Genomic DNA, 23,718 nt, shown 5'->3' with positions numbered 1-23,718 from the left:
CACCTTCTATGAACAGATGCAGCGAGTGGCTGAAGGTCCAGCCCTCACATGAGCAGTTTAGGAATTGCAAGGCAGAACCTTTCAAGTGAGCATCTGGCCATGCAAAGTTATTTATAGGAATGTTGTGTCTTTCAGGAAGGCTCTTCTAGGAATTTTGCCTGCACCCTTAAAGAAGGAAACCATAGTTCACTCCCTTGTGTCAAATGGATATGTTAGCTTTGATTTTGCACCTCTGAATATCTATGTGTTCTTAGACAGGAATATAGGGCATTCAGGGCCTCCCCGGTGGCGCAGCGGTTGAGCGCTGGGTTGCGAAGCTGCCCGCGGCCTCTGCGGCGCCGGTTCGATCCCCGGCTGCTCCCAGGCCACCGGAGGAGGGTCCCACATGGTGCGCAGACCTTTCCTGCCGCCCGCTGCTCCCCTCAGCAGTGTACTTCGTCGGTCCTTCTGCCTGCTCTGCTCCCTGCTCTGGCTCTGGTGAATTCTCTCACCCTCCCGCGCTTCTGACTGTACCCAGTGCATGTATAAACAAAAAAAAAAACAAACAACAAACCAGCAAACAAATAAATAAAGCATGCCTCTATTAAAAAAAAAAAAAAAAAGAAATATAGGGCATTCAGCAGGGAGTGACTTATTAGCATGCTCCCAAGCCAGTTCAGCAAAACTGATTTTGAAACCACATGTATAAGGCCAGATCCCAATATGATTACCATGTGAATCACTGTCTAATTGGGAATATTTCAGATTGGTTGTCAGTGCACCACCAGGTGACTCACAATGTGAGCTTCTATTCAAAACATACAGCGTCAGTCAGCAACTAATAGGGTTCACTCTGAGTCAGAGCTGAGCATTTAGTGCAATCAGGGTGAGTCACTGACTACCCGGCATATCTGAGATGGTCCCTGAATGTTACCTTGAGAAGCTCAAGAGTTTAGACAACGCTACATGGGATGAGTCAGTTCATAGTACAATTGAATGGGCTTTTATAACGGCCATTCACAATAAGGTTTGATATGATTGAATGCTCAAGGTAATATTGCATGACTATGAATTCATAGAATAAGTTACCTTGACTCTAATCTAGCTGATTAAGTTCTAGCTATTTTACATGGGAAATCTTTTATGAAATATGACTAACATGTCCTATTCCCAACAGTGATATCTTACTTATTTCAGTGATTATTAAAGCCAGTTGACCGTTCTAGTTTAGGAGTACTTGATTTCTAGTTAATAACTAACTTTATTCTAAATTTGTAAAATCCCTTTATATACATTTTAGTATCTGGATTTCAGACAATCGCCTCATGCAATGATAAACTGCAGTCTTACTCCCTGAGTTGCACTATGTGCATCTTCACCCAACAGTGGAACAGAGAACACTTTGTTCTCTGGCATGTCTCCCTTTGAGCCTTCGTCACCTTTGATGCTTATTGAACGGTATTTGGTCAAGAGCTAGGTCACCAATTTGTGATGCTGTTCTAGCTATAGCAACACGCAGCACTTCTAACCCACCTAGGGCTGTGTGGCTAAGTCAACACAGATTTATACAGTTGTTCCACTTATGCAAGACAGTGGAAAGAATTATGCAACCTATGCCTACCTCACCCTTGTAAATGACTTTTATATCTTAGGGTGGGGTGATAATGAGATTTAAGGAACTATAGATTTCTTAATCTATGTGAAAATCCTATTCATAATAGTGGCAGGAAGTTTAGTAGCCAAGATTCAACTACTGTTTTAAAAGGACAAGTCTGTTTTTCTCTTTATATTTTGATGCCTCTAAGAAAATCCCAGATGTGTGTGGTCTTAACCACAAATACCTTTATTGTACTTCCACAAACATCTATTTCTAGAGAAAACTTGGACAATAATTCATATATCTCCTGCCATAAGAAAGATAGAAATTTCTTTGCCTTTAATGGGAACGGTACATAAAAAGTTCAGTTCTTCCTGACCATGTAATTCCTGGCAACTTCAGGTCATTAGGACTCTTCAATAAGTTAGAATATTTATCCAACTGAATCACAGTTTCTACATAAGTTTGCTAAGTTTAGGAGGTATAGGTATTTTTGTAATATTCGTGGTTGTTTTTAGCTTTGAGTTGTAACTTGAAGTGTATACATTTTAATTGTACAGTTTAATCATCTTTACATAAGTATAGCCCACGTTAGAAACTTCTAGATCAGGATTTTTTTTTACTTCAGCACTGTTGACACTTTGAGTTGCAAACCTTCTTGTTGGGGGTAGTAACCTGTGCATTGCAGGAGGTTGAGCACAATCCCTGTCCTCTACCTACCAGATACCAGTAGCATCTCCCAAGATGTAACTACCAAAAATGTCTCCAGATATTGCCAAACAAAATCACTCACCACTGCTCTAGATCAAGATAAAGGATTTAGCCCAAGTCCATAAAACTGTTCTTGCTACCTCCCAGGCAATAGTTCTAAAAGTGACCACTCTTCTAATTTCTCAAACCACATATTAGTTGTGCCTGGTTTTGAACCTCATAGGGAATTATGCAATAAACATACTTTGCATGTGGTTCTTTAACTCAGCATTATGTTTTTTGAGACTGACTCATTTTTCATGCTGTGCAGTGTTCCTTGGTATGAATATACCATGGTTCATTTATCCATTCCATCACTGAAAGACATTTGAATTGTCTCCTGTGTAGGACTATTAATAAATAATGCTAATGTGAACATTCTTATTCATATCTTTTGATAAACTTAAACCTCTCTTTCCATTGGATACCCAGCAGTAAAATGGCTGGATAATAAATAGATCCAATATATGTTTAGCCATATTATGCAGTTTTTCAAACTATTTTTAACCCCCCAAACCATTTATATCCCTATTGGCAATGTATATTGCTTCACATCCTCACCAGCACTTAGTGTTGTCCACTTATTTAATTTCTGTCATTCTGGTGACAGAACAGTATGTTATTAGTATTTTAATTTGTATTTCACTGATTATTAATAATGTTGAGGACTTAACCTGTCCTCTGCTGTGCCCAGTCTTCTGTCAAACTAGTGATTGTTAACATCATAATAGTTTTGTTCAAAATGGAGAATGTCCAATTGATATTTTTGAATATGTTTAAATTTTCTAATTAAATTCTCCAGGTACTCATCATGTGTCCATCTAATTCTTATCTATTAATTCCAATGTTGAGAATTTTATGAACTTGTATCTGTTATTTGTTTTTTATTATCTCATTTTTCTTTTTTTAATTTGTCAGTTGAGATAATATTGATTTACAGCACTATATATCTTCAGGGGTATAGGTTCACACATATAAAAATGTATGTTCTCACTGTACCCACAACCAAAGAACCAATCATCTTCCACCATTGTCCACTGAGCCCTCTTGCCCCTCCCCATCAACCCTTCTGGAAGCCTCAGTTCTGCTTCAGATTTCAAAGCTTTGTTTTGTTTTTGTCTGCTCCTTTGCTTTGTTTCTTTATATTCCACATAGGAGTGAAATCATCCTATATTTTTCTTCCTCATTCTGACTTATTCCACTTGCCATAATCTCCTCCAGTTCCATCAATGTTGTCACAAAAGGCAAGATGTTATCTTTTCTTATAAAATTGATTAGTATCCCATTGTGTGTTCCTACACATCTCGTTAATCCACTCACTTGTCATTGAGCACTTAGGTTGTTTCCATCGCTGCAATGAACATAGAAGTGGATATATCTCTTCCAATTAGTGCTTTTGTATTCTTTGGGTAGATATTTTGGAGTAGAATTGCTGGATCATACGGTGGATCTATTTTTAGTATTTTGACAAGCCTCCATACTATTGACTCTTATCTACTATACATTCCCACCCTCAACATTTGTTTCTAGCCTTATTAATATTGGCTGTGCTCACAGGTATGAGAAGGTATCTCTTTGTGATTTAACTTGTGTTTCCATGATGATGAGCATTTCTTCATGTTCCATTAGGCATCTGTATGTCTTCTTTGAAATTCAGCTCTTCTGCATATTTTTTGATTGCGTTTATTTGCTTTTTTTGTTGATTTGGATGAGTTCTTTGCAGATTTGGATAGTGGCCCCTTGTTGGAAGGAAGTACGATGTATAGAAATTATCTTTAATTTGGTAGAATGTATTTTTGTTTAATTGATAGCTTCTTTTGATGTGCGGAAACTTTTTAATTTGATGTAATACAGTCTTTTTCTTGTTTCCCATGACACAGTAGTCAATTCCTGAAATAGATCACTGACCTCAGTGTCATGGAGTGTTTTTCCTGTGTGTTCTTCTGTGTATTTTGTTGAATTAATTTTTCTGTATGGTGTGAGATAGTGATCTAATTTCATTATTTTGCATGTGGCTATCCAAATATCCCAATACCATTTGTTGTAAGACTTTCCTTTATCCATATATGTGGCTCCTTTGCCATAAATTAACTGTCCATGTAAGTGTGGGTTTATTTATGGGCTCTCAATTCTATTTCATTAATCTGGTGTCTATTTTTGTTCTAATACTATGTTTCTTTGATTATACTTGCTTTATAGTATAATTTGAAGTCTAGGGTCATGATATATTTGTTTTTGTTTTTGTTTTTGTTTTTGTTTTTCAGAATTGCTCCTATTAGTCAGGGCCTTCTATGGTTTCATGCAAATTTCAGTAATGTTTGGCCTATTTCCTTAAAGAAAACTATTTAAATTTTGTAGGATTTGCATTAAAATCTATACATTGCTTTGGAAGATGGCCATTTTAACAATGTCATTTCTTCCAATTCATAAGCATGGAATATCTTTGCATTTCCTTATGTCTTCTATTTCTTTAATAATGTCTTCGAGTTTCTGTTGTACAGGTCTTTCACCTCCTTTGTTAAGTGTATTTCTAGGTTGTTAATCTTTTTGATTTGGTAGTAAATGGGTCTTTTTTTTTTTTAAATTTCTTCCTCTTCTAGTTTGTTGTTTGACTATGGGAATACAACATTTTTTATATTTATTTTTGTAGCCTGCCACTTTACTGATTTATTATTTCTAATGGTTTATTTGAAAGAGTTTCTAAGGTTTCTTTTCTCTCAGTTTTTTGAAAGAATTCAAGCAGGGCAAGTATTAGTACGTCTTTTAAAGTTTGGTGGAATTTACTTTTGAAGCTATCAGGTCCTAGACTTTTGTTTAGGGTAAGAATTTTGATTGCTATTTCAATTTCCTTGTTTATTGATTGGTTTGTTCAGGTTTTCAATTTCTTCTCTATTCAGTCTCAGATGATTGTGTTATTCTAAGAATGTGACCATCTAATCTAGGTTAATAAACTTGGAAGCATGTAAATGTTCAGAGTACTTTCTTAATACCGTCTAAATTTCTAGGTTCTGTTGTAACTTCTCTTTTGTTTAGTTTTCTCCTTTTCCTTTGCGGACCTAACTGAGGTTTGTCTTGTTCATTTTTCCAAAGAACCAGCTTTTTGTTTCAATGATCTTTTCGAATGCCTTTTTCATTTCTGATTTATTTCTGCTTTGATTTTTATTATTTCTGTTCTACTGACTTTTGGATTTGTTTTGTTCTTTTTCTAGTTAGTCCCTTGAGATAAGAGACAAGGCAGTTTATTTGGGCTCTTTCTTGTTTCTTGATGTGTGCCTTTATTGCTATATGCTTCCATCTCAATACTGCTTTTGCTGTTTCCCATACATCCTGGAAGGCTGTGTCTTCACTGTAATTTGTCTTGATGTATTTTTTATTTCTTCTTTGATTTCCTCATTAACATAGTGATATTTTTAGTAGTTTATTGTTCTGTCTCTATATATTAGAGGATTTCCCTACTTTCTTTTTGTATGTGATTTGTTGTTTGATACCTTTATGATCAGGGTGACATTTAGTATGATTTCACTATTCATGAATTACTGATACTTGTCTGTGGCTCAATATGTGGTCAAACCTGAAGAATATCCCATATGCCCTTGAGAAAAATGTGCATTCTGCTTTTGGAAGGTACAGGGTCTTATAGATATCTATTAGGTCCCTGTGATCTGATTCTTTGTTTAAATCCTATTTTGTCACTGTTCAGTTTTTGTCTTGTTGATCTGTTCATTGGTAAGAGTGGAATTCCTACTATAACTGTGTTTTTTCCAATTTTTTTTTTCTAAGTTGATGGTAATTGCCTAATACATTTTGGTGCTCTTTCATTTGGTGAGTTTACATTGATGGGCGTTATGTCCTACAAATGTATTATTCCCTTAATCATTATATAATGTCCATCCTTGTCTCATTTTACCATTTTTAATTGGAAGTCTATTTTGTTTGATATAAATAGGGTGGTCCCTGACTTCTTTTGGGTCCCAGTTGCTGGATTGTTTTCTAACCCTTTACCTTGAGTCTATTTTGGAGTTCAGGTACATTTCCTGGACACAGCAAAAAGTTGGATTTTCTTTCCTAATTGAACCAAATACTGTTTCTTTTAATTGGTATGTTAAGTTCATTAATATTTAGAGTGATTATTGATATATGAAAATTTGTTGCTGTTATTTTGCCCTTAATTTTCTGGTTGTATCACTTTCCTTTTTCAGTTGTTTTAATGTGTTCCTCAATTCGACATAAATACTAATATTCTTTTTTAATATTTCTTGGACAGAGGGTCTAGCTGTTGCAAACTCTTTCAGTTTCTGTTGAGAAGATCTTTCTTCCTCTCTCATATCTAAAGGAGAGCCTTGCAAAGTAGGCTATTCTTGGTTGACATCTTTTCTCTTTAAACCTGCCAATCACATCATTCCATTCTCTGCTAGCCCTCAGTGATTCTTCAGAGGAGTTTGATGTTATCCTGATCAGGATTCTTTTATAGGTTATCTGCTTCACCCCCCTCACCAACTTCAATATTCTTCCTTTGTCTTGCATTATTGAAAGTTTCACTACAGCATGCCATGATGTAGGTCTCACTTTGCTTAGGTACCTTGGTGTTCTTTTACCTTCCTGGACTTGTATATTTATTCTTCTCCAGGTTTGGGAAATTTTCCCCTATTATTTCTTTAAATATGTTCTCCATTCCCTTCTATCTCTCTTCCCCTGTGGGATACCCATTATTCTTTTCTCATGGAGTAAGATTATTTTCAAGGTGTTTCTTAATTTTTTACCTTGTTTCTCTTTTTCTTCCTCTACCTTGCTATTTTGTGTATTTGCATCTTCAAGCCAACTGACTCTCCCATTTTGTTCATCCTACTTCCATAGCTTTCTACAGTGCTTTACTACTCCCCTATTAACCTTTTTTAACATCCTGCAACTGTTATTTTCTTATATAGATGATAAACATCTATCTTCTGTTCATTGATTTTGTTTCTTGGGATACTCATTAGTTTTTCTGAATTTTCTTTTATATCTTTGATCTGCTTTTTTTGTGTCTTCTCTCTTCTTTGAATGTCTTTATGATGACAAGCTTGACTTCTTTATCTGACAGGAGGAGCAGCTCTTCCATGTCTTTTTGATTGAGTACTGAGATTTGTTCTCTTCCCTTGGTGTAATATTCCCCTTAGGACTTACGTGGTCATTAATTTTGTTTTTCCAAGTTGCCACCTTTTGCTCTCAGGGCCATGCTTCTGTAGGCAGGGTTTCATCTGGGCATAGCTGTGCTCCTGTGGCTGACCAGGATGGCAGTGAGGGGAAGGGGGTGACTGGTGATGAGTTGGGCCTTGTGCAGCCGTGGTTGTGGTGTGAGCTGCCTCTTGCTGTGATTGTGCTGGGCCTGGCCCCAGGTGCTCATCAGCAGGTGGCTGGAGGTTGCTGCTGCTGGGTGCAGCCTTGGGACGCCTTCACTGGAATGTATGTCACCTGCTGCAGCACTGGAGGCAGGATATTTCCTGCTTTGTTTAATCACTGTTCTCTTAATTTTAGTAAATATTTTTTAAGACAGATGTCCTGAATTCTTCTTCTAGTTTTGGTTTTTGCTATGGCAGTGAAGATTTTTCCCAATGTTTTGACTTTATCCATCAATTGGTATTCATTTCCTTCCTCATTCTGTTTAATGCTCTGTGATTACATCTATGGATTAACCTAGGCTACTTTCCTTTTCACTTCTGCTATGATCCTTGCTTTAGAATTGCAAGACAAGAGTATTTCTCTTGAATGCTGTGCTTTCTTTATTGTATTGGTTGAAATATTGTTACCAATCAGGAAGACTGTAGCTCAAGAACAAGCTACAGGATGGTGGTACAAGAACACAACCTATAGGATGTGCTCCAGATATGTGGGGGATGTGCAGATTTCTGCAGTAGATTATCAAATCAAAAGTCTTCAAGATGTTGCAAGCACTTAAACCAAGGGGTGGATCTGCAGTCACACTCTAGTCAAAGTTAATCAAAGTCAACCACCGGTGGTATTCTTCCAGGAGCCCCAAATTTCATCTGGCCCTTCAGCTGCTTCCTTGTTCTTATCTCAGCAGGTTTTGTTGGCAGTGTCTTTCTTCTGAGTCTCCTGGCATAAGCAGGAGTGACCAGGACCCTTCAGGTTGGGGCCAGAGGCAGACACTAAGGAAAGTTGTAGATTGTGTTTTTGTTTAGCTGCCCAAATGCCTGACAACCTCAGACCAGGGAGGGTTTGGTGCTTCTTGGTGTTACCAAGCACATTGCCTGCAGGCCAATGTATATCACTTAACTCCTGCCCTACCATCACTCTTCTTTATAGTAGTTTTCTGTGAACTCAGGGTCATTCTGGGAGCCCAGACAGAGGAGGGATGGGTATTTCTTTAGATGTCCAGCTTGCTGTCAGGAACCTCAGGTAGGTCAGATCCATTCCTGATCAGTTGCCAGTTTCTTTCCAGTAAATGGATCTCACCCAGCAGTGGCGGAGTATGAGCCAAGGGGAAGCTGGGTGGAGTTTCATAGCTAATAGAGGTATTGGCTTTGTCGCTGGAACAGGCTTTCCAGCTTTTCCTAGGAGTAGTGGCAAAGGCCTCCATACTCACACTAGACTTTGAGAATTGGAAGGACCAGATTCCAATCTGATCACAGCCTCCAGCTTGGAGGAGGGGGTGTTTTCCCCTCCAATGTACAGTAGTTCTGGGGAAAACTGCCCTCCAAGTCCAGACCCTTTTCTGCCTCTTCCCCACTCTGGCCTGGCCACTAACAGCTTTCTGATGTCTTTAGAAATGTGGGTTTGTTACTTATCTGACCCTTTGTGTTTTGGAAACATTGGTCTGCCCTGGCATATTATCATGTTTCTTAAAGACACATTTCTTGATTTTCTTTTTATTCTATCTTTGGATTACAGTTTTTTCTTTCTATTATAGTATTTGTTTCCAATGCAATTCAGAAAATGAACATTGAATTGTTTACTATTTACAAGTATAAAAGGTACTATGTGTTTTGTGAATTTAAACATGTTAGGAAAGAATTATGTTATAATTTCTGCAATATTATGTTTCAGATCACAGTTGTGTGATGTAAAAGGCATGAGCACAGGAATGAAAGAGAAATGATGCTTGAATTTTGACTTTGCTCACTAATTTTGTGAACCTCCAATTCTAAATATGATATAACAAGGACAATTACAATTACTTTTACTTTATAATAAAAAATGTTCTGTAGAGTGTTTATGGGACTACCTACAATGTGGTATCTGTAATCATTATTCCTCTAATATTTATCCATCTTTTTTTAGGCCCCTAAACATGGCTAATTTGATTTCAAATACTTGTAGTTTGAGATAACTCTATTTGGTATAGAATTTAAATTTTTTACTATCCAAACAAAGTTATAAAAAGTTTTTCAGTATAAAAGGTATATATATATATATATATATATATACATGACTTAATATCTATGAAAATATTACAAAATAAATTAATGAATCTATATTTTGCCCAAATCTTTGCCTTGTATCAACCAGTAATAAAAGTAGAAGTGGCAGAAAGAATTACATCCAATGTAGTCTGCTTTCCATAAAATCTATATCTAGCTGCTTGGTATTATAGCCAGTAAGATTTTTTTATAAGATGGCTGGCAACAAGAAGACAATATTAAAAAATATTAAGAAAAAGCTAACAATATTTTCTAGAAAGGATAGCTGGTTGACCTTTGCATAGGAGAGTCTCTGTAGAAACTGTGAGTAATTTTAGCATTATCTCCATGAATGATTTAAATATAATAATTTCATATCAAATTTCCTGTTACTAAATTGTTGTTTTATTTTACTTCTGCATTTCTTTCTTTAAAAAAATACTAACTAATATATGGAAACAATTAGATTTTACTCAAAATAAAAAATGAAAACAGTAGTCTTGGAGGCAGTCAGTGCCTCTGGAGTACACAGGCGTCTACTGAGCTGGGCAGGTAGGACAGCCTGTCAGGTCTATGCCTCTGAGACCATAGACAAGTCTTGGTCTCCAGTTCTTTAGTGTGACAAAAGCTGTCTTTGCAGGTCCCCTATCCATATTCAGAGAAGAATGCACTCCTTATAATTTGAGGCAGATCTAGTTATACAAAAATTTGGAATTCATCAACTTCTCATTAGAGCTAAGTCTTTGCTAGAGAAATTAAGTCACTTCTGGCCTTTTAAATGATTTGTTGGACTATGTTGTTCTTTTGGCAAAATTAAGTACCTATTAAATGAAATGTTAGAACATCATATCTAGACTAAGGTCAAATGATTTGGGGTTAAAAGAAGGTGAATTAAAGTGTACAAAGAGATATGAAAGAAGTAAAATTATGAAAAATCTAATAAAGTAAAAAACTCACCTTGGGCATGTTAAATGTCATAAATGAAGCCAATGTCTTTATTTTTTAAAACTTCTAGTGATATCTTAAAAATCATGAAGATTTTAAAACTATAAATACTAATTTAGATATAGCATATATTTGTTAAAATATACGTAATGTGTTCTGAGAATCAAAAGACTGCATATAGATTATAATTTATTAATCAAAGCTGGTCCTCTAGAGCCTTTTTATATAAACCTTACAATGGAGATTTTTTTTTCCCTGGATCTCTATATTTAACTGTCTTATGTTGTCATACAAAAAGATTACCAAATAGCCATGGTTCCCTGCAAGTAGTCCAAAATGCATAGCAATTAAACATTTCAATTCCTTGAGTGTCTTCCATTTTAGATCAGTTTATTATATATATATGTAAAATATATAAATATATATGTGTATATATGTGTGTGTGTGTGTGTGTGTGTGTGTGTGTATAAACACTTCATGCCAGGGAAGATAGGGACCTAAAATTCAGTAGACATTTTGTTTTTGTTTTAAAGATTTATTTATTTATGCATACTGGGGTACAGGCCAGAGGTGTGGGGGGGGTGAGAGGGTTCACTGGAGACAGAGTGGGGAGCAGAACAGGTGGATCGACTGAAATACACTGCTGAGGGGAATAGCAGGTGAGTCAGGAGAGGTCTGTTGAGCCATGTGGGTATGTCCCTGGCCAGGGATCGAACTTGTGCTGCATTGGCTGAGGACGGCTCTATAGGTTGTGTCTTAACCCCTTGCACCACCAAGGAGGCCCTCAGTAGACATTTTGGCACAAATGTAGAAAACCAAAATCTTGAGGGACAGCAATTCTCACACACACACACACACTGTAGAATACCAAATGAAAATATTCCATCAGCTCACCCCCTCAGGAAACTGTCCTAAGAGTACACAGCATTGTGGAATGAAGGTAATGCACTAGAGTTTCTATTAGCCCATAATCAGCTGCAAACCTGCTCCAGAGTACTTCAGAGGCTTTCACTGATGGGTGTGCGGAAATAACCCAACCTGTCTAATTGTGGCCCATGAGCAGCTGTGGTACGAACAGAGAAAGACACTGTGGGATGGTGGGATGGGTCCCGCTGACTGGCCTAGATTCCCATCTATTTGGGGCCTTACTCTGAGATGTTGGGCATGTCACACAGCCTCTCTGAAACCGAGTTCCCTGCTGATGAGTATAGGATCTTGAAATCTGCTCCACAGTCATTTCACGAACTAAATATGAGTGAGGTGTGATTACTGCTAATATCAGCAGAGGAAAAATTGTGCATTAATTAAATATTGTTAGTGAAAAAAGCATGTTCTGATAAAGAGTTACGATTTTATTCTAGTGTTATTACTTGCTTTGGAGGTCATAGGAGGGGACTAAGCAAATATGGATTCTAATTTAAAATAGTAAATACTTTAGCTTTGTATGCCCTGTGGTTTTTATTGAGACTACTCAATTAAACCACTGTAGTGGAAAATCTGTGGGAGAAATACAGTCAAAGGGAGTAGATTGCGGTGCTTGTTGTAGTAGTCCATGTCAAAGATGATGGCAACCTGGGCTGAAGGCAGGGCATGCTGTTGGAGAGAAGTGGACATGGTCATTAGAGATCTATAAGCTTGCTGACAATTGAGGTGTAGAGAGAGGAATCAATGTGACTCAGGATGTGGGTGGATGGTGACACTATGTATAGATGTGAAGACCTGAAGAAAAAAAGATGGTGCAGGAAAGGAGACACAAAAGTCCATTCCAGACCCTATAGACTAAGATGTCTGTGAGAACTCCAAATGTGGAGCCAAGTAGGCAGATGGATCAATGGATCGATGTGTTTTGAACTGAAAGAATTAGGATAGATGCAAAAATGTGAATTTGTTAGATTATGATATGTCGCTTGCTCTGCTATGGCACACTAATTTTTCATGAGGTATGGTGGGAAATTTTTTAGCATAATCACTGAATTTTTACCATCCTAACTTTTGTACTTCCTTTTCTCAAACTATAAACATTCTGCTGAATGTTTTTAAATATTCAATACAGAGGTCAGCCAACTAAGATACATGGGCCAAATGCAGACCACTGCCTATTTTTGTATGGCATGGGAATTAATGGTTTTTACAATAAATTATTTTGAAATTTCACACACACATATTCATATATGTATATATACATAGATATACATGAGAGCAAGAGATAGAGGTGGCTTAATGATTGTGGAAACTTGGCAAGTCAAAATCTGGACAGTGTAGGCCTGCGAGTTGGAAACTCAGGGAAGAGTTACAGAACAAACCAAAGCCAGTCTACTGGTAAGATTCCTTTTTGTTGGAAGGTTAGTAACTCAGGAACAGCCAAATGGAAGAGATGCATAAGGGAAGGGATGGAGGGAGAGGTACCTACATGCGTTCACCAGCACCAAGCTCAGCTTTTACAGTTATAAATTGTTGGTTTGAGAAATCAAAAGAAGAATAATATTTTGTGACACGTGAAATTTTAATTTCAGTGTCCATAACAAGCTTTCTTGGAACACATCCAGGGTGATGCAGTGACATGATCTCTGAGCACTTTTGCATGAATGGAGGCAGAGTCGAATAGTTGCAGTAACAACCATATTTTCTACAAAGGTTACAACTTTTACTCTCTGGCCCCTTATAGAAGATGTTTGCTGCCTCTTATCTATAAACTAAATGTAAATGTAGAGCATTATTAGTTTCTTGTAGAAAACAGCCTACATGAATGTAAATAGGAAGTTCACAAGAAGTTTAACCAGTAACAATGTTCTTAGAGAAAGAGTGCACTCTCAGGGAAAAAAAAAATTCTGAAAGACAGACCAAAAATTCTAATTAAAGATAATGTTCAGTAGGAAATAAAATCAAAGGATATAACTTAAGATTCCTTTTGGTATCCACCATTTCAACAGTCAGCATTCTCATATGAACAGGAAAACTTAATGACAGTTAACAAGCCCCAAAAGTACAGATGAAGAAGGGCCGGAGGGAAATAATTATGCACAAAGGTTTTGTGTATTAAAGTTCAGATGCTGGAGGCTTTTAGGGATTCACATTACCCACAGCCTAAAACCTTTAAATGAGATGGGGGCTGGTTATAACATTTATAGTAGGGTCATCGTCTCAGGGTGAGAAATTCTAACTAATAATGAACATAAGGCAAAATTTGAGGAGCTGATGGTACTCTCCTCTAAGAAATAGAGGAGAATTTTCTGTGAGGAAAAGTAGAAGTCGTGAATAGAGACATAGAGGAAAAATTTACCCAAACAGACCTTAAGGAATAGAGAAGGCTAGTTAATTATGAATATATCTTCTGGAAAATTTTTACTATCATTAAGTTACATGTAAATTAACCTGTTCCATAAGCCATCTCCTGTAATTGGTAGAGAATTCCAACCAGCAAATAGTTCTACAATGAACAATCTTCATCCAGCCTTAGTATCTCTCAGAATTTTGCCCAGCATAAACAGAATGGGTTAGAAGAGTGTCAGCAGCCGGACCAGAGTGGATGGGAGCTTCCTGCCTCAATCAATAAGTTTCAGCTCTTACTTGTGATCAAAAGAGGATGGCTTGGGCCTCCCTGGTGGCGCAAGGGGTTAAGACTCAACTTATGAAGCTATTCGCAGCCTCTGCAGCACAAGTTCCATCCCCGACCAGGGAACTACTCACATGGTGCAGCAGACCTCTCCTAACTCACCTGCTGCTCCCCTCAGCAGTGTATTTCAGTACATCTGCCTGTTCTGCTCCCCACTCTGTCTCTGGTGAATCCTCTCACACACACCCCACCTCTGGCCTGCACCCCAGTTCTTGTATGCATAAATAAATGAATCTTAAAAAAAAAAACAAAAGAGGATACATTGTTTATAAAATTTTTTATAGTTCCAGCTAATAATTTAGGGGCAACAATAGCAAGCTTCAACCAAATGTCTTTCATAAGAGACAGTTTAAATAAAAGTGAATGTTTTAATAATATAATCACCTTATAATAAGCATGCTTAAAAATAATATTCATATACTAAATAACAGCATTACCTTTATCATATCCAATAAAATTGATAATATTTTAGCATGGTTTAATGCTTAATTATGTTAGTTTCCTAAAGCTTCCACAGAATGGGTGGTAAAAACAAACAGAAATTTATTTTCTCACAGTCTGAAGGCTAGAAGTTGAAAAGTCAGGTCTCAGCAAGTTTCGTTTCTCCTGGGATTTTTCTCTTTGGTTATCTTCTCTCTGCATCTTTGTATGGTTTTACTTTTGTGCACATACATCTGAGGAGTCTCTTTGCATGTCCAAATTTCCTGGGCTCATGAGAACACCAGTCAGATTAGACGAGGTCCCAACCTAATGACCTCATTTCAACTCAATCAGATCCAGTCATATTCTGTATTGGGGGCTAGGACATCAAAATTCAGTCCTCAATACTAATCATGCCACATTTTTTATTCTTTGTCTGCTTAGTCTCATAACTGGGACCACTTCCTCCACCTTCATCTTTTTCATATGCTAACTTGTGTGCAGAAAGTGAAGACTTTGCCCATTGCTTTGACCCACATTCTGAATTTTTATTCTTCATCATGATGTTAATTTGTTCCTAAATTATTTCCTAAATTCCTGCAAACTAGGTGTTATATCCAAAGGCTTGAATGAACTTGCTCAGTGACTTCACCAGACACCTTCATAGTGATTGTACTGCAGATGGTGCCAGCTTGGGTGACCCACTTTTAGTTATGCTAAGAACATTTCTTCTAGGGACTTTTTTTGTATTTTGAGATTTCAGGATTTTTTTGTTTGCTTTCCAATAGAATTGTTTTGGTAAAATCAGTACCAAAATAATTTGCTTTTTTTGAGGTAACATTGGTTTATAACACTGTCTGTGTTTCAGGAGTACAGTTCCATGCCTCTACAAATGTATGATACTACACCACACTTAACACCAAAGTTTTAAAACCATCCACCACCATCCAATCAATCTCCTTCTACCCTTTCTTCCCACTTCCACTCCCACCTAGTAACAACTGTTATATTGTCAGAGTCCAAAGGGGATAATTTTGTTTTCTTTTGTTTGTTCATTTGTTTTGTTTCTATATATTCTACATATGAGTGGAATCACAATGGTATCTTTCTTTCTCCATCTAACGTATTTCACTTAGCGTAATAACCTCTAGTTCCACTCAGGCTGTCACGAATGGCAGGATTTCATCTTTTTTTATTGTTAAAGATTTATTTATTTATACGTGCAAGAACTGGGCTATATGCAAGAACTGGTGCAGGGGCAGGGGGTGAGAGGATTCACCAGAGACAGAGTGGGGAAAAGAACAGGCAGACTGACTAAGATATACTGCTGAGGGGAGCAGCAGGTGAGACAGTAGAGGCCTGCTGTGCCTGTGGGTACCTCCCTGGTCAGCTGGGGATTGAACTTGTGCTTCAGAGGTTGCTGATAGCTTCACAGTACTGTGCTTAACCCCTTGTGCCACCAGGGAGGCCCTGAAAGTACATTTTAAAACTTTTGTTATTGAGATGTAATTTATATATCATACCATTCATCCATTTAAAGTATATAGTTCAACAGCTTTTAGCATATTCATAGAGATGTATCACCATCACCATAATCTCTTAGTAAATATTCATCATTTCAAGATGAAACCCAACACTCCTTAGCTGTCACCCACCTTTTTCTCCTGCAGCCCCTCACAAACCACTGATTTATTTTCTATTTCTACAGATATGGAAACAGAGCAAGATGACTTTTGAAATTCCTGATCAGTTGCTCATTATTTTTCTCTTTTATTGAGTTATGATTGATATGTCACATTTTAGTTTAAGGTATACAACACAATTTGTTATTTGTTTGTGTTGTGAAATATTCACCACAATAGGTCTAGTTAACAATTTTCACCATACGATTGTCACAAATATTTTCTTCTCATGTTGAGTATTTTTTAAGATTTACTCTCCTAGCCACTTTGAAGTATGTAGTATAGTATTATTAACTATAGTCATAATGTGGTATATCCCACCCCCATGATTTATATGCTTTATAATGTAATACTCATATTGATGGCTCACTATTTTTCACCAAGTCTTCTGGAAGTACCAGTTGTGGACTGGAAGGCCAACCTAAGACCTGCAGGATTCCTGATCTTCCCAGTAGGTTTCTCATCCTAATCATCTTGTGATCTAACGTTATCAGACATCCCTCTAGCTCCAAACCACTGTGATCTCTGGAACCCTGTCTGTTATCTGCAAAACCCTTGGTTTTCCACAACTGTCTCTTAATGTCCTTTCTGCTTAAGTTCCCATTGAAATCTGATTACCCTCTGACCCATGTACTTCCCCTGCGGTCCTGGAGTCTTTTTTTCCCACTGAATCCCGCTATTTAGAAGTAAAGGTAGGTGTCACTTTGTTCTCTGTTGTCATTTGCAAAACATTTTTTCCCTATCTTCCCTCAACACCCCTACCTCTTAAGGTCTGACACATGCTACAATGTGGATGAACCTTGAGAACATTTTGCTAAGTGAAATAAGTCAGTTGCAAATGGACAAATGTTATACTGTTCTACTTATATGAAGCATCTAGAGGAGTGAAATTCATAGGAGCAGAAAGTAGAATTATCGGCGCCAGAGGCGGAGGTAAAAGGAGTAGGGCATTTGTATTTAATAGGAACAATTTCATTTTGGGACGATAAAATCGTTCTGGAGATGGATGGTGGGGATAGTTGCTCCACAATATGAACAAACGCAATGCTGCTGAACTGTACATTTAAAAATGGTTCGAGTGGTAACTTTTATGTGTGAGTAATTTATCATAATTAAGCAAAAACACCTCTTTTGATTGCATGTCCCTAGCCAGCGCCCATTACTATTCTTCTTAGATACGTGTTCCCCTCTAGTCCTTGGCCCTCGCATAGAGAAGACTGGCATAGGGTCCTCCATTTCTTCTCTAACTTGGTTCTTCCCACTTTCTTGCTATTTTCATCATTTTTGTCAATGATCTATACTACACTCTGGCCTCTTAGTTTGATTCTTCAGCTCCAGAAATCTGTTCCTCTACCACACCTCTGCCCTCACTTACGTGACCAGTCCTACTGTTGGCCATTACCAAGTGCACGCTCAGAAATCTCAGCTTCAAACTGCCCTTCTCCCATGCTTGTTCCCTGGGGTTGTCTGCTCTGTATTTTCCCCGCCTCTAGTCCTCTAGCCCATTGTCACCCCCTGACTCTCGTGTGTCCTCAGCACTCTCCCTCTCCCCCTTCTTCACTAACTTCCTGCACTTTTAGAAACATGTCAATCTTCTACACCTGAGGGGGTGGGGGGAAGCAACTATTGTTTAAAAATGAGCAATGATGTAAAAAATTTTAAAAATTAAAATAAATTAATTAAAAAAATAAAGGTGACTTAGAGATCCAACACCCCTCCCCCCCAAAATAGAAATATGTCAGTCTTATTTGTATTTGTCATTAAAAGCCTCACTCCCCCCATTTTTGTATACCCACCTCCATATCACTAGTCCCCCTCAGGTGACCTTCCCTAGAGACCTTCCTCCTCAGAGACCTGCCCTTGCCACTGCCTGAACAATGAATCATTTTACCATCTCTGTAGCACTTTGCAGACACAAGGTTCTCTTACCAAGTTGTTTTCATGATATTTGTCAGTTTCTCTCACTAGACACCCTTAGCACAGTGTCTAGGATCGACACCTGCCTGCAGCACTGACCAGTACAGATGGTGCTCAACAAACATTTATGACCAAAGGAACAGGAAATCCATTTGAAAACAGACAATGGCCACATTTTTAACCTTTTTACCCTATATTTATAAGCAGGTCATTCTTTACCTGATCCTCCTGATAAGTCATCAAACAAAGGCCTGACATATTTTCAATATTTGAGGAACTACAAAACAAAGCAGCCAGCAGGGAATTTAAGAACTATTACCTCTGGGCCTCCCTTGGTGGCGCAGGCGATTGAGCACAGCTATGTGAAGCTGTTCACAACCTCTGCAGCTCCGGTTAGAACCCAGCCAACCGCGAGGGTCCCACCTGGCTCAGCAGACCTCTCCTGTCTCGCCTGCTGCTCCCCTCAGCATTGTATTTCAGTCTGTCTGTTCTGTTCCCTGCTCTGTCTCTGGTAAATCCTCTCACCCTCCTGCGAATCTGGCCTGTACCCGGTTCTTGTATAAATAAATAACTAAATCTTTAAAAAGAAAAAAAAAAGGTATGAGGCCCCTCTTTCTGGGAAGTTCATCATCATCTTGAATTGAAAAAAAAAAAAAAACATATTGCCTCTACTGTTTCTCACATTATCTTGTTGACAAGACAAGATGGGATGCTGGAGAGTATCAGTCTATCGTAAGGCCATGATTGTGCTAATGAGACTCCAGATTTATACGGAAAAGAGTCAGGTTTTTCTGCATGCAACAGTTGCCAGCTCGGTCACTAGCACACTTTTTACAAAGGTTCTTCCTCTATCCCATTTTCCAGTTCTTGACTCAGGGTCAAAAACTTTGAAAGGACAAGGAAAACACTTTACAATAAGAATAAAACTTAAATATGAGAGAGGCAGCAAGCAAACTTCCACTCATGCTGTGAGATCTGGGGAGACTTCCCAGCAAACTGTTCATCAGTCTCACATTTTCTGTGAGGCTCACAGAAGTCAAATGCCCTCACATTTTAATAATTAAAATAAAAATCTCTATTCCACACTTACTCCATTATTATATCTCTTAGTCTTTCCTGTTTTCATATCTTTAAAATTATTACATGCAAATAGAAAAATGCACATGTGGTTTGACCATTTTTCACAAACTGAACACACCCATTTTACCAGCACCTAACTGTACAACAGCAATTACACACTTAGAAGGTCCTCATCAAGGGTAAGCACTATTCTCACTCCTAACGCATAGAACAGTTTTGCCAGCGTTTGTATTATCTTCCAATAGAATCACACAATATGTGTATTATTTTATTTGGCTTCTTTCACCCAACATAGTTGGTGAACTTCATCCACATGTTGAGGTAGTTGTAGATCATTCATCCCAACTATTGATGAATATTTGAGTAGATTTAGATTATGTGCAGTATTTCCAAGAACACCCTGGGGCATGATTTTGGTGCAAGCTTTCTGCATAGGATATACTGTTGACTGAAATGGCTGGGCCAGAGGCTGTCCATATGGTTAGCTTAGTAGGTCCTATGAGTGTTCCAAAGTGGTTGTACCAATTTGTACTCCCATGTGGTTGGCCCATATTGTTACTATCCCTTGGCATCTTCTTCATTATTTTAGTCATTCTGGGATATGTGCGCGCATACACATACATGTGCATGCCATTCCCTATGTTTTAATAGTTGCAATATTTGCATTGGATCATTAGGTGATATTACTGCTATAAGGGTGAAGAAAAAGAAAGCAACAGTAACTGTAAGGGATGGTGGTGGCTGCAGCAGGATCTGAAACATCCTAGAGGTTCCTTTAGAGCTTCTCAGATACAGTGATTGATGAGCACCCCTAGGTAGCTGTGGAACAGAAACTAGATGATGTACAATATTATTGTCAAAGAGCTTTCTGTCACATTTTTCTTGGGAATTACTGTGATGTTGTTGCTTATATAAAGAAATCCCTAGAACTTAATCCAAATAATTGCTATGCTGAAAAAAGGCATATGTGAATACCATGGAAAAAAAAAAAACTCTCCTTCTGCTCTAGAAACTTTTACAGGACAAAAATTAGACCATGCAAATGCTGATTTCATTGTCTGGATTAAAAGTTGTCAAGAATCTCAGAATGGATCACAATATGTGTGTCTGTATCAGTCAGAAGTCAAGAATGACTGGTATCAGACTCTCAAATAACTATTACACTTATGATCAAGAATGTTCAGAAGAATGATATAAATGTGGAATTTCCAGAAAAAGTTATATGCTTTGGTGAAACTTCATTCTGGAGAGGATTACAATTTGAAGCTGAGAATTTTTCCTCCTATAGTACCAAAACAGAGCACACTTAAGCTACTTTCAACAACAACAAAAATGCAATTAAAAAAAAAAAAGTTGGGAGATGGGGAAAGCTAGAGGATCAAGGAGATGTTTCTAAAACAAAAAGTTCATAGCAGATGTAAAGAACATACATTCATCATCATCTCATTATACAAGAAATCATGATAAATTGTTCAGTGAGATCAAAGAAGAAAAAATTAGAAGTTGGAGGGAGATGCAGCTTTAAAATTATTTCAGAATAATTTTAGATTTAGAATAATCAGATGGTTCTGATGAAATGAAACATGCCACAAACAAATAATTATGGAGTCTGGAGGTACAGTTTTGAGTATCAACTGGTCTGATATAGATAGGTAAAAGGAAAGTTGAAATCAATCCTCCTGATGATAAAATGGAAAACGATCTAAATAAATTTGCTATCACTGTATTGCAAAAACAAAAGATGAAAAAAGATAAATTTTTAAATATAAAATAAACTGGCTTTTATATTTTTTATAGAGATGAGGAGGATCAGTTCATATAACACCAATAAGTTCTGTTTCCTCTAAATCAAAATGGTAGTTTAATTTAGTAAGCAATATTGTGTAAGCAATATTGTGCATGTGTGTGTGTTATAGGTGTGTATATGCATATATATAAATATATTCATCTTATGTCACACTTACTTACAATATTTCTAGTGCCTACTATATGCTTTCCTACCATTATGAAAAAAAAAAATCACTGCATTTATGTTTTAATGTAAGTTTATTTTTAAAATATTTTGGTTATGGTGAAGAAATAATGATACAGCCAACAATTATTATGGGAAAAGAATTGTCAGTTTAAGAAAATATGCTAATTTTAACTAGTCTGAAAAGTATCATAGACTCAGAATTAATTTTAGCTTTATCTTGGCTACATCTGCCCTCCAGCTAAACACCATCCACAGAGGCTTAGTCCCTGAGAGATAACACACAAGAAATCATGAGACAAAATTTTGTTCCTTGCTGGTTTCAAGCACAAACTTTGTCAGCTCAAACCTTGATAACCTAAATTGGACAATCTGAAACCAGAGCCAAGTGGCATGACCAGCTTTGCTGCCACAGGTGACAGGCTCCTGGAGGCTGATTGGCAGCAGTGTTTTCCTGCCCCACTGCCCTAGCGTGTGCAGGCAGCAGCAGATAAGCTCTGCTCTAAAAAATGCCTCCAGGGGTGAGAGTTCCCAGCCCCCATAGCAGCAAGTTACCAAAGGGCGGCCTCTTCCCTTGTGCAAGCCAGGTTGGATGCCAGAGCCCCTAAGCCTCCTGCAGCAGCAGGAATTTCCTGTCAGCTGCCCAGAAGTACTGACTCTGGGTAGCACCCAGGTGCAGCAGGAGGCTGCCAGACAGCTACACAGAGGCCCCCCTCCGTGGGCCAGGTCTGATGGCCCGCCATGCTACCCAGGTTTGAGTGTCAGCGTCCCTCCCCCCCAAGGCTTCTCTTCTGGCCCCAGAATTGGGCTTATTGTGGGTAGTCCAAGTGGCAGTAGGTAGAAGGCATTTTTACCGCCTGCCACCAGTGGCCCTACTGGGGCTCTGGTTACTAGCAGAGGCTGGCAGTGACAGCAAGAAGGTAGTGATTCCCTTGCCACACCACCCCAGGCCATGAAGTCCCACTGGGCTAGCAGTGGCATGGTTGCCCTGAACCAGATCAAGCTCCAGCAGAGAAGGCAATAGCAAGGGAGGAGTATGGGGCCCCACCGGGAAAGCTTCGTCACTGGGGCTCTCTGGAGCACAGGCAGCAGAGTAGCCCATGGAATCTCAGAACAACATAACAGGCTCTCAGCAAAGCCCGCCCTGCAGCAACTGAAACCCCATGTCCCAGTACTGCTGCAGCTCTTCCCTTCTCCCCTTTTATTCACATTGTTAGATCCAGCCTGCCTGAAGGGGTCCCAGGTGCAGAGTGCCTCTGGCCCTTCTGAGGCTCACTTTGGCTGTGGTTCCCCAGAGTTCGCCAGCCCATGAATCTTCCCTAAGGTCAGAGCAGGTTGGGTCTATGCAGGCACCAAGTTTTCTCTTTTATATTTGGTGCCTCGATTGTAGAATGGACCTATCGGTGCAAGCTAAATGATCTAAGCCCAGCTCATTAGTTAATTATTTGGATAAAAAAATAAGAATGAGCTGATTAGTGCTAAATGGTCCAATCAGTCACTTAGGATTGAAAATGTCCAGTCAGGCTTGTAAGGTAGGGGACTCTGAAAGAGGATATAAGGCAGGACAGGAGCCAGCTTAGAAATTCTGTTTCTGATCTCCAAAGAAAGAAGCATCCAGCAGGCGACCTCCAAAAAAAGAAGAGAAATTGAAAACCACAGAGACCTGGCTGCTGCACCTGCCTCTGGCCCTTCCACTGGCATTGCCTGAATAGAGCACCATAGTTCTCGGCCTGGTGTCTCAGGGCTATTTGTTGTTGGTGTAGGCTAACAACTCACAAAGAGCTGTTAACACTGGTGTCTCTGACACCACCTCCTAGAGACTGGCACTACTGGCCAGTGCTGCCCTGCACTGCATCACTCCTGACAGCCAGCCACCACTTCTGATTGTTGAGCACCACTTCCTGGTGCTGTTGTCTCCATTGCTGTCTGGTTCAGAGTCTGGTGCTGTCTAGCCTGACCTTCAGACTGTTGCTGTGGGCTGCTGAGGTATAATCTTAGTGGCCCCACCTGTGAGCACTTCCAGCTGCCACCATGAGTTGGATCCTGATCCACTGCTTTCCAGCTGCCATGAACTCCAGGCCCTCATTGATGGGACAGCATCATCTTGTACAAGTAGCTTTTGTTTGGGACTTCTGGACACTGTGGACCACTTGTGGCCTTAGAAACCCTGTGTTTCACCTGTTTATTTTTTTATTTTTTTTAAGATTTATTTATTTATACAAGAACCAGGGTACAAGCCAGATGTGTGGGAGGGTGAAAGAATTCACCAGAGACAGAGCAGGGAACAGAACAGGCAGACTGACGAAATACACTGCTGAGGGGAGCAGCGGGCAAGTCAGGAGAAGTCTGCAGCACCATGTGGGACC

The 23,718-nt window shown here is 38.6% G+C and overlaps 1 pseudogene across 1 annotated transcript; it reads left to right on the top strand.

Annotated features, from left to right (window-relative positions):
- The first annotated feature begins 895 nt into the window (after positions 1-895).
- On the top strand, positions 896-23,304 carry LOC311168842 (protein SGT1 homolog; annotated as a pseudogene). The gene is made up of 5 exons: positions 896-1,006; positions 7,536-7,768; positions 20,032-20,104; positions 20,196-21,103; positions 23,170-23,304. The product of its transcript is annotated as a protein SGT1 homolog (transcript).
- The last annotated feature ends 414 nt before the right edge of the window (positions 23,305-23,718 follow it).

Source organism: Talpa europaea (genome assembly GCF_964194135.1).
Source record: "Talpa europaea genome assembly, chromosome: 3".
NCBI classification, from domain to species: domain Eukaryota; kingdom Metazoa; phylum Chordata; class Mammalia; order Eulipotyphla; family Talpidae; genus Talpa; species Talpa europaea.
Note: the sequence above shows the minus strand (reverse complement) of the source record. Positions and strands in the feature narration are given on the sequence as shown.